The sequence below is a fragment of the Papaver somniferum genome, chromosome 4 (assembly GCF_003573695.1).
Source record: "Papaver somniferum cultivar HN1 chromosome 4, ASM357369v1, whole genome shotgun sequence".
Lineage (NCBI taxonomy): Eukaryota > Viridiplantae > Streptophyta > Magnoliopsida > Ranunculales > Papaveraceae > Papaver > Papaver somniferum.
The window spans coordinates 20,786,631-20,799,290 of record NC_039361.1 but is presented as its reverse complement, the minus strand read 5'-3'; the positions used below and the strand labels follow the sequence as shown (position 1 = coordinate 20,799,290).

The following is a 12,660-nucleotide window of genomic DNA, read 5'->3' as shown; positions in this document are numbered from 1 at the left end:
CGAACTTCTAACACTAGGTTACTTTTAACCTGCAGTTCGGTTGGGAACTTGGTTGCGTTGAAGTTTTCGAACTAACCGAACACACAAGATGTACCCAAATAAATTGTTAAGTTCAAAGTTCGGTTACCTACCATTTTATCCTAGGTAACCGAACATTACACTGTACGACCAAAACCTCCACTACGAGCGAGTTCGGTAACCTGCGTGTTTGGAAAACGTAACCGAACTACACTTTCAGGTGTGTTCGGTTACATGTTCTTGACATATGGTAACCGAACTGACCCAAATCTACATAAAAAATTTCATTTTTTTTTGAAAGTTTGGAGCAATTCAACCAACATTATCTAAGTTTGAAGCACACCTGGGTACCCAAATACCCTTCCTCCGGTTGTGGTTGGTAAAATCCATCGTTTTTCATGTTTTCCTTCTTCATCTTCTCTAACTTTACTCTCTCAATAATTCTACTTCTTTAAAAAAAAACCATCTGATTTTTTAATCTCACTAATTATCTTTAACTTAATCATTACACTAACTATTATTAACACTAACTAATCATCACCCAAAATTAATCAGGAGGATAATTTAGGTATTAATATAAATATTCAGATAAGGAGTGACCTACATTTACTTCAATGTCTTTACCCAAAATAAAACCATGGTCCCCAAAAAAACCATGGTCCCAAAAAATCGTTCATACTAAATGTCTAGTTCCGTCTCTGGCTCGGCATCACTTAAGCGGTTTTGATGAATTATAATATTATCTTCAAAACAAAGATCTCCATTTTATTATGGAATCTTTTGAATTTGTTATTGATAAATGTTGACAAAGAGACATATAAGCATAGCTTTTAGAAACAGACATGTAGAGTGGGCTAAGTTTAACCAAAATTTGTTCTTGGTATCCAAAAACTACTTCACCCACTTCGAAAGGATTTCTAAAAATTCAAGAATACACTGTGGCAATTCATAATCTAGCTAGCATATCCAAATTAAGTTTGTAAACGACTATGGTAAAACTCTTGATCTGGATCTTTGTCATCCTTTACCTAAATATATCGGTTCAAATTCGTGCATGAAATTTGAATTCCTGACAATCAGCTCTGGCAATGGCATTACCGGTCATATTGGGCGAAAGCTCAATCCCTTGAGTTCGTTACTTGTTGTAGTTCATCATCCACTGTAATTGCTATCTTGGGATTATTTGGGTAAGCAACATGTCTCCAGAAGAGTTCAAAGCCTGTGCAGACGGCAAATCATACAGATTACTAGGTCAAGTCAATCATACAGATTACTAGGTCAAGTCTCCAGACACATATTTATAGCAGTACCTAAAGTCTGTACAGCTCTTCAAAGTTCGAAGCAATACCTGTAAGTCTTCCATGGCAGAGCTGGGTATGCATCCTTTAAATTGATAACGCTCTTACCTTCTGGATACTTCCGAATGTAGCAAACCAGTTCGGTTTAGCTTTTGATACCATGAGTGGGCTGCAGATAAATTATGGAGCTATTATCAAGGAGTATTTATAAGCAGAAACTTTTCTGAAACCATTCTAAAAAACGGCACAAAAGACATTACTGTGCAGGTTTGTGTCAGATAGTGAACTCCAGAGAAGGGAAATGAGTACCTTGTAAGAGAAGCGCTTCCCACCGTAGTACACTTTCGCATTGTTTGTTAAACTATAAAAGACATTCCTATTTTTAATTACATCAACGTAGCATACTTCGCGAATCTGCTCTGCCGTAAAGTCCTCCTTTGTCTAAAAAATTTAAAAAAAAAAAAACTTAACAAATTTTTTTTAAGTCTTTTGCAACAAGTAGTTGAAAGCAACGTACATTAAATTTTAATCCTAGATGCAACATTTATCACCTTACACGCCAAACCTAAATGGATGTGCACAAATAATAGGCACCCATTTCTATCATCAAACAAAGAAACAGTACTCTAGTTTCATTCCTCATACAGAATGGCAATAACACGTTTCATTTGAGCCCAATTGGAGCTTTCCGGATACTATTGATACGTAGAAGCCTTTCTGTATTATTTGAAAACTTGACTGCACATGCCTTGGCAGCAATTGAAGATGATGTTGCAAAACGTGGTGCGGACCTTGATACAGACATACAGTTGATTGGCATTTTTCTTGTTGTTGCTGCTTGAATCTTGCTAGTTGTTCTTGCTGTGACATCTCGAACTCAAGAGCTAGGTAAGTAAAACGTCTTTCACACGATCTGTAAATCTCTTCTTGTCTTAGAAAATCTTCAGATCCTAGAATACCTCCGGAAGACCCTAAAATACCTGTCCCCGCCACTTGCTAGCTGACATGTGCCGTGTATTTTTTTTTGGTAACTGGCATTTGGGGTTACAACTTACAAATATGTTGGCTAAATTGGGCATGTTTCTGGTTTGTGCTTTCCAGATACTATTGTCAGTATTCAATATGTTGAAGTCTCTCTGCATCATTTGAAAATTTTGATCGCAGGAGCTTTGTAAGCAATAAGTAATAATTGGATGTATATATATACATATATATGATGTTGAAAAAATAGGTACAGATTTCTAGGGTGGTAGAGACCTGGATGATGAAGAAATTCCTGCTGCTCAAACTTCGTTGATATAGTAGATTGTCATTTTCAAGGTTGCTGCTTGAATTTTGCTAGTTTTTTCTTGCAGTGACATCTTTAACCCAAATTACCCATGAAGCACCAACACTATATAGAACTAAAAATATTAAATTGAGTAAAACTTTAAGAGATACCAGTAAAATGTCTCTAACCGCCACAGGATCCTAGTGGCCGAGCTAGGATTTTTGTTTGAGAGGGGCATTATGAAAACAATTCTTTAACCTTAATTATTATTATTATTTTTTTTTATTTTTTTTTTTTTTTTTGTGTGTAAGCAAGTTACATCCGTTTGCATCATACACTGTAAAACAAAAATTAATGAAAAAACAAATGAACTTTTTACCTTAAAGAATCAATTGTTCATAGTAACAAAGGTAAAAAGGATTTATAATGGTAAAATAAAATACTAATAATCTGCTAACATAATGTGGGGGCATTTGCCCAGAGGCGGAGCTGTTAGTGGTAACAACAAACAAGTAATCGAATGGTTTTTTTCTTTTTTTGAACAAAAAGCACACATATATTACATAAACAAGTTTGTTACATCTTTACTTATGTAAGGAATTAACAAGTTTGGTGGTTGATACCACCATTCCCCACATAAATTCTGTTTTCTAGCTGCTTTACCCAAGGCATCTGCAGCTTTATTACAAGCTCTATGTACAAACACACAAGACCAAATAGAATTAATATTACATATTTGATACATTTTCTAAGAAGTGGCATACTTTGCCAGTGAGAGAGTGTATTTTGTTGCTGACGAACAGAATTGTTACCAAGGTTATCAGTTTCAAATATTACATTAGACCAACCATTCACATGTTGTCATTTGCATAGCCTCCAACATTGCCCAAGCTTCAACTTGCTGGACATTAATAGCTATTTTTAATCCTCCCCTTCCAATGACATATGCTCCTGTAGAAGTCCTTATTATAATACCAATACCAGCTAACAAAGTACGAGGACTGTAAGAAGCATCAACGTTTATTTTCAAAAAATGTAAGGGAGGAGCTTTCCAACGTTTACTTGATGAATGACAGAGTTATGATTGGGTGATATGTTATTAAAGACAGTTCGACATCCATGTTTCCAAATAAAATGCACAATGCAGGATGCTAAGTGAATGAAGTGAGGGGTTTTCTTTATAGAGATAATAACATCCCTATCTTGCCAGCTTTGAATCCAGGAGAGAATAGAAGTATGTTGCATTATAGAAAAAAAATGCTGAGGAAAAAACTTCTGCCAAATTTCTTGAGAGAATGGACAGTGAAGTAACATGTGATCCAAATCTTCAATCTGGTTCAAGTTGCAGAGCACACAGAGCTGATCAGAAGTATTCATATGTTTAAAAATTTTAGCCTTGACAGGAACAGCATCATGAATAACTTTCCACATGAAAATATGATACTTGTAAGGCATTTTCAGCTTCCAGAAGGTTAACCAAAAACTTGGAGACAAACCCATTGACATATCATAATTCAAATCTTTTTGACGGAGCATTTTATAGGTTGAAGCAGTTGTGAAGATACCTGTGACTATGAAAGGCCAAATCATCTTATCTTCTTACATCTAATCTTCATCTAATCGAATGGTTAATGATAAAGCAACAGGAAACTATATATATAAGTATATGCATAATCTTAATCAATTGGTTAAAAATCAATTTATTAATTTTAAAGAACAATAATTAAACATTATGAGGTGATCATAGATTCATAAATCGTTAAAATAATATGATATAATATCTATGATACAAAATAGAATGGGTTTTTGAGCTTGGACGGTCGGATAACATTTTGAGAGACAAACATTGCATCCGACCATCCCAGTCTCATCCCAGTGAAAGACATCCGACGATCATCGTTTCTGTAACCCCTCCCATTATGAATAAAAATTTGTTAATCTTTAATTATTGCATCACATCTTAACTAAAGATATTCAAAGAAACATTAAATGAAATTATAATATATCATACATGCATTAATTGTATTTAGTGGTGGCATATGAATTTAATGAGAAATGAGATTTATTTGTTTATTTTTATTCATAACTCATAAGTAAGATATGTATACACACTATTACTTAAATGATTTTGTGTTCATTTTTGGATAATGTATATGAAAAATTTTACAATGTACTTATAGACATTATTTTCGTTTAAAACAAAATAGAAAACTGTCTTCCAAAGGAACACGATTTAATTTAAAGTCCGGAAAAAAAAAGAAAAATTACATCAGTCAGATATCATACTAAAGCAGTGTCGCTGCGGCACGAGTTATCTCTAGATATTTATTAGAACTCTCTGTTAACCTCATGTCGTGCCGTTACGGCACGGGTTATTTCTAGTTCGATACATTGGTACATTGGTACAACTACATTATAGAGACCAGAGTACTTAGAGCAGTTCCTATGGAATGAACAAACTCAGAGTTTGTTCATTTTGCTCCCACTATGGAATGAACAAACATGAAAAATGGATGTTCAAATCAACAAATCTGTTGATTTGAACATCGAGATGGAACAACCAGCGCGCGTCTGTAGTAACGACGGGCGAGATTTCTACCAACACTGGCGTCTGAAGAAATAATGCCAGCGTATGTACTTCAAACACGCGTTTTAACTTATAACGCCCGCATCCGTATCAAAAACGCCAGAGTCTGACCCTATGGCGCTAACGGCTCAATCTGAACGGCTGAAAAATCTTGTGATCCAACGGCTATATTTTTTTAAATCTATAAATACTCCTCATTTCAACTCTAAATTCACACATTCTTCCCTCTCAAATCATCTACAAAAATGTCTCCCAGAATTCGTTTTGTTAGATTCACTCAACAAGAGGATTTAGCTATTTCAGAGCCTACGTTTTTCAAACACAAGATGTTTCCGCTGGTGTTGCTACCGGTAGGAATGTATCACAATCGACATTCTGGCAGAAAGTGTTTGAAATGTTCGCTGCTGAAACGATGAACATTAATAGGCGTGATTGTCACGGATTAGCGCATCGTTTTAGTGTAATTAGTTGTAATGTATCTGAGTTCATCTCTCAACTAATTGAGAATCACAAAAATAAGCTCAACGGTGAAGCCGAACATGAAGTGGAACCAAGAACTCTAGTGATGTGGCCAGCATCTCACTGCGGTCTTCCTTTCGATTTTCATGCTTGTTTCAACATTCTTAGGGTGCTCATCAAATACGATCCCTACATCGCCCTAGGAATTCCACCACCCACCGAGAATTGACACATATTTAGCAGTTGTTTTAATTTAATGTATTTTTTTTTTCTCATGTATGATGTGGTTGTTCAATGCAGTATGTTTTTATTTATGAAATTGATGGTGCAATGTTTAATCGAGGAAAAATTTAAATTACTTGATATTGATGGTTTTAGATAATCGTAAATAACACAAAATAAACAACAAATTAAATAACATGATACCATAGTGAATCAATTTGTCCTACAACTTCAATCAGCCCACTCCACCAAAAAAACACCTGGGACATTCCCAGAAATGCCTTCCATATGTGTCTTCTTCAGAAGAAGTCCGCAAATGCATAAAAGTCCTGCAACCAGGCTTTGAGCATGAACTAATTCTCTGTGGATAATGTTTGTATTCGTGATCTTCATATCCACAATTCTTGTAGTGTAATAACTCCTTCTTCAATTTGGATTTAAGTTTGAAGTTTTTGCAGATTGTTACAATCTTTTCTTCTTCTTCTTTTTTAATCTTCATAGCATCATCTAGCATATGTGGTTCCTCTGGAAAATTGGGATCTTGACATTGCAAATACTTGAGCTTTTCCGGTTGTGATTCAATCACCATTCTGATGCGTGAACAACCTTCTCGCGGACACTTTGAATATATCCAAGGACATTGCATAAGACTGTAGTTATCCATGAAACATAATGGACAAACCTCTTTTGCTTCGACACATAATATTTGCTTCGCTTTGCCTTTAGAAAACATGGTGGATGATGAGAAAGAAATCGGTTGGTTTGGTTTAGAATAAAACCTAGTGATGTATTTATAATAGAAAATAGGCGTTGGTAATTCAAACGGGCGCTCAAAGGAAAGTCTGCGGCGGTTTTACTACAAACGCCAGCGACTAAATTTCCATTTCCAACGACAAACTTTTCTTTCTCGACCTATAAATTTCATTCCTCCCATCTCCAAAATCACATCTTCCTCTTCTTCTTCTTCTTCTTTCCTAAATATCCCCCCCTTTGAGGAAATGTCTGTTAGAAATCGTGGTCCCAAGTTTACTCAAGAAGAGGATATAACTCTATGCAAATCATACTTTTTTGATAGGGTAATCACTAGTGTTGTTATTTCTCATGACGGTTCTTTTTGGGAGAACGTTTTTTCAATGTTCGTCTCACTTACGAGAAATACAGGAAACTGAGATGCTCGTCGATTGCGTGCTCATTTTCAATATATTAGGCTTGACGTCCAGGCATTTTTTGTTCTGGTAATGGAAATTGGTCGATAAAAGTTCAGCGGTGTAACTGAAGATGAAGTGATCCAAACAACTCTTGATAATTGGGAGGAAGCTCACGATAGACCTTTTCGTTACGCAGCTGTTTGAGGGTGAAAATGGTTTCTACTGATTTTGGTAATTTCGGGTGTGTGGGTGAGAAACGAATTTAAACCCTAAACAATGTTCTGCAAGGGAGTACTTTAGATTCGAGAGATCAATCTGTACAAATCCGGCCTAAACCAAGAAATGGTCGTTCCAGACTTGCTTCGGTCACAAAGTGAGGGAGAAGGGTTGGTTTTGGGGAGGGAAGCGAAGAAAGTGTTGAGACTAGAATAGTTGATTCTGGAAGAGTAGTTGTTTTCTACGACTTGTATCAGAAATTGGGAAGCTAACAGATGGAAAGCTAGCAAATATTTTCTGAGTGTTGTATATTCCTGACCAAACTTGTGCTTTGGTGGAAATAGGTAAGACCTATTTATACAAGTCGTAACAAAACATACTCTGGTCTCGTAAGAAATGGAAATGGATGAGTAAAGTAAAAGGAGGTGGTAACGGGTAACGCCTGGAATTGATGTTCCATAATGAAAGAAACGTTTCACCATTACTCCTTGTATTTACTAACCGACTCATTCTTATGACACTTTCTTGTAACAGGCGTAGTGTACGCCGCACGCTGTAAACCGCCAAACCAATACCCTAGGAGTATCCTCCAGTTTGTGACATACGTTGATGTCTCGAGTGTTTTCATGGAAAATATGTAGCACGTTTTTTTCCTCCGGCAAGTTGAGCTTGGGAGACTTGTCGGCTCGGTGGTGACCTTCGACGGTCGAGATTTTGCATCTTAATAGGAAATGTAGCTGTTGATTATTGCAACCCTTTGTTTGGTAGCCAATGGCATGAAAGCATGATCAGTATGGCTTTAATATGGCCTAGTTTAGGCGCGGCCAAAGTTAGGGTTTTGGCTTTGTTTAGGCGCGACCAAACTAAGGCCAAAGGTTTCCATGCGTTAGCTGGTAACCTTGGACGGCTAAGATCTGCACCTTAGATGAAAAAGTGGTTGTTCATTGTTGCAGGCCTTCGTTTTGGTAGGCGCATAGGGAAGGTCGGTATGGCGTGGCGCGACGAGGTGGTTGGCATGCCATTGGCACATGTGGCATACCTTGGCGCGGTTTGGCGTGGCCAAAACTAGGGTTTGGGGCCAAAGGTTACCATGTGCTGTTTGGCAAACTTGGATGGCTAGGATTCACATCTAGGATGGAAGGGTGGTCTTTGATCGTCGCACGCCTTCGTTTTGGTAGCCGCATAGGGAAGGCCGGCATGATATGACGCGGCAAGGTGGTTGGCATGCCATTGACACATGTGGCATGGCATGCCTTGGCGCGGTTTGGCGTGGCCAAAACTAGGGTTTTGGGCCAAAGGTTGCCATGCGTTGTTTGGCGACCTTGGACGGCTAGGATTTGCATCTAAGATTGAAGGGTGGCCGTGGATCGTCGCACTCCTTCGTTTTGGGTAGCCGGATAGGGAAGTCCGGCATGGTATGGCGCGGCAAGGTGGTTGGCATGCCATTGGCACATGTGGCATGGCATGCCTTGGCGCGGTTTGGCGTGGCCAAAACTAGGGTTTTGGGCCAAATGTTACCATGCGTTGTTTGGCGACCTTGGACGGCTAGGATTTGCATCTAGGATTGAAGGGTGGTCGTTGATCGTCGCACGCCTTCATTTTGGTAGCCGCATAGGGAAGGCCGGCATGGTGGGGCCAAGGCAAATGGCGCGGACGGCTTGGCATAGTGGGGCCAAGGGTTTGGCACGGACGGCTTGGAATGGTGGAGCCAAGGCAAGGTGCGGTTGGCTTGGCATGGTGGAGCCAAGGCAAAATGGCGCGGACGGATTGGCATAGTGGGGCCAAGGGTTTGGCACGGACGGCTTGGCATGGTGGGGCCAAGGCAAGGTGCGGTTGGTTTGGCATGGTGGGGCCAAGGGTTTTGCATGCCATTGGCGCATGGTGTGGCTAACATGGTTGGGGACAAGGAAAGGTGCGGTTGGCTTGGCATGGTGGGGCCAAGGGTTTGGCATGCCATTGGCGCATGGTGCGGCTACCATGGTTGGCATGCCTTGGCACGGTAGACGTGGCTGGCATGGTTTGCTATTGGCACAATGGTGCGGCTGGCCTGCTGGCGTGCCTTGGCGCGGAGACGTGGTTGGCATGGTGGTGTGGCTGGCATGCTGGCGTGCCTTGGCGCGGAGACGTGGCTGACATGGTTTTCCATTGGCACGGTGGTGCGGATGGCATGCTGGCATGCCTAGGCGCGGAGACGTCGCTGGCATGGTTTGACATTGGCACGGTGGTGCGGCTGGCATGCTGGCATGCCTTGGCGCGGAGACGTGGCTGGCATGGTGGTGCGGCTGGAATGCTGGCATGCATTGGCGCAGTGAAAGTGGCTGGCATGGTTTGCCATTGGCACGGTGGTGCGGCTGGCATGCCTTGGCGCGGAGACGTGGCTGGCATGCCTTGGCGCAGAGACGTGGCTGGCATGGTTTGCCATTGGCACGGTGGTATGAGAATTAGGGTTTGGCATATACGAATGTGATGTCGGTCAATACTAAGGGTTCTGTCGTGGAACATGACACACGTATATATAAAAAAAAGGTACCATGATAATTCTTACGTAGGCATGTTGGATGATTCGATAAATGCACTAGTGGTCATAATGACGTCATGTCAGATGTGCAGTTTTACGATTTTAACCCTAAGATAAAAACCACCATCAACATTAAGTCCCTTTCTTATGTCGTAACATGAGCATTGTTGAGAGGTAAGCATAAGATGGTGACAGAAAATGTCAAACACGAAATGACAAGTCGTGAAAAGATGGTCGAGAAGACCGGCTAACCTTTTTCGAGAGGTAAGGAGATTTCGTGATTCTCGCGTTGGCGGCCTTGTGTGAATTCTACCCGGGGTATTGTTGGCTAGACCGTGAATGATAGAAGCGGTTTTTGGCAGAGATGATGAATGTTAGCATCAGCTTGGAATGGGAGCCGCAGACGTCGTACTGGCTTGGAATGGAACCGCATGCGTTGGATTGGCTTGGAATGGAGCCGCATGCGTTGTACTGTCTAGGAATGGAGCCACGTGCGTTAGATTGGCTTGGAATGGAGCCGCATGCGTTGTACTGGCTAGGAATGGAGCCGAAGGCGTAGACTTGACGCTGGCGCTGGCTTAGTGTGGCGTGTCCATTTGGCGCTGCTCAGCTTGGACGCGTACTTTTGGCATCATGTGGCTTGCCATTTCGGTCCCGGTTGCCTCTTTTCGTTCGTGGCTAAAACGGGAAATCCCTTCCTTAATCAAATTCCAAAAGTGTCACGCCTATAAAAGGGTTTGTTCTCCTTTTTTATTTTGTATCTTTGTTCTCACGTCCTTGGGCTAGCAGCAAAGCGGGCAAGCATATTTCAGGTACGTACTCCAACGCTTCTCTTTCGATCTCTTTTTTTTTTGTATTGTTGCAAACCCTTCCATAAATTTATAGAAATATCTTAGAGTGAACACCACGATAATGTTAGACACCTCAATTATTATGCCAAGTAGGTATGCACGGGCAGGTGACTGCCACCAATTCATGTCTAGCGAAAACCTAGTTTTTAGGGTTTCCTCATTTTCCTAGGTGTGGACGTGTGCATTGTCTCCATGGTGGGGGAACGCCTTCTGAGCCGGGTGCGTACTTTCTGCTACAAGCTACGGCTTTGGTAAGAGGCGAGTTTTTCGTGGCGACGTCGGGTTTGCAGGCCTCCATTTCTTCGGTAGTGCGTGTTATGACTTGCGATTCAAAAATAAAGTTGGCTCGCGCCTGAAATGGATTCTTCATTGCTGAAAAAATAGCTTTCGTGCCCCTTGTAGTAACTTCTCTTCGTTTTGTTTTCAGTGTAGTCACTTCGATAGCGAAAGCAGCGTAGGAAATTTTGTTAGGATGTCACCTGAGGAAAGCCCTTCCGTACCAAAGGACGTTGGCAACTCCAAGCCAAACGTGGATGATGAATTCTTCACGATATTTTCTACCAGGAGAAATCATCCCAAGCATGTGCCGATTCTTCTGACCGGTCCAGAGAGTGAAGGAGGGGCTCGGTCGGTTCCGCCAGGGAACGTAATACGGTTTTGCCTTCAGAGGAAAGAGTATTCCGGTTCTACTGTTGACTTTAAAACCCCCGTGAGTCTATTGAGTTCCTTTGACAAGTGGATGCAATTCATGATAAGCCAAGACTGCGTAAGAGCTAGCTTGACCAAGGCATAAATCATTGATGCTGTCGCGGCTTCTGCAGCACTTCAAATTAGGAAAGATATCCCTGGTTTGGTTGCTTTCATCTCCATATGGTGTCCACATACCCACACGGCTATATGCAGGTGGGGTGAAATTAATATCTCCTTAGAAAGTGCGGCCGTTCTGCTGAATCTTCCCATAACAGGAAACCTCAATATCAAGTTGTCAGAAGATGAAGAAGAATCGCGTGCCTCTCTGGTTGCAAAGTCGAAAGGGTTCGTTCGGAAAGAAAACGAGACAAGGTGTTTCTACAGCTGGTGGGTATCTCAATGGTTTCCTGATGAGTTGGAACTAGATGAAAAGAATAGTATGCTTCATGTCGCTGCATTCTTGGCTCTTTGGTTATCCAGAGATATTTTCGATGATGGCTCTGGTAAGAAGGAGATAAGGCCATAACTCATCAAATTTGCCATAAAATTAGCGAAAGGCGTCGTTCTCCCTATTGGCGACTTGTTTCTCGGTTCTCTGTACACACACTTGGATCATCTGGTTGCGGACATGCGCGCTTCAAATGATTACATGAAAGTGGACTCGTATGTTCATGCCGCTTTCCTCCATGCATGGTTATGGGAGAATTTCGAGAGATATGCTCCTAAACCGTTTGCCTCACTTCCCGAGTCTTGTGGTGGTTCGAGGATACTTCGCCGGTCGAATAGGCGCCCAAAAGCCGGTTTAAACCTGGTCGATTTCCTCGACAATTCGTACGCGGTCAACTTTCGTCCGTGGGCTACGGTGCATGACTCCATAGTTCAGGTTAACACTTTTGCTCCTGCTCCGAACATATCTTTGCTCTCTGACGAAAAGAATATGAGCGCTAGAAAGGTCGTATTCATGCGAAGTTGTACGTATGGTTATGTATCATCTTTCTTTCGAGGCTCGTGCCAGGCAGTCTCTTACAATATTGATCGAGCAGCTCGGCATATGGGTTTCGACCAAGGGGTCCCTCTTGTTCGTCGGCCGGTAGCTCCAGAGGACTCGTTACCAGCCGTTCTTGATGCTAGTGTTCTCATGCCGGGTAAAAGTCTCCCTTTCTTGTTTTCTGAAAGAAATCCTTCGACTACTTCCAAGTATAACGCATTCTGGCAGAGTGAGTTCCTTGTCATCCAGAAATTTGTGAAAGTTGTAGTGGAGAATACCCGTGGTAAGCATACTCCTACGATTTTGGAAAAGCATCCGTTGCTGAGGGATCCTTCTTTAACTAAACGCAAGTCGCCTAGTCCGGATACGGACAGTCCCCAAGCGAGGGAGCGGCG

The 12,660-nt window shown here is 41.4% G+C and overlaps 1 pseudogene; it reads right to left on the bottom strand.

Moving 5' to 3' along the window:
- Window positions 1–1,136: 1,136 nt before the first annotated feature.
- LOC113272145 lies at window positions 1,137–2,186 on the bottom strand (annotated as a pseudogene).
- Between the last annotated feature and the right edge of the window lie 10,474 nt (window positions 2,187–12,660).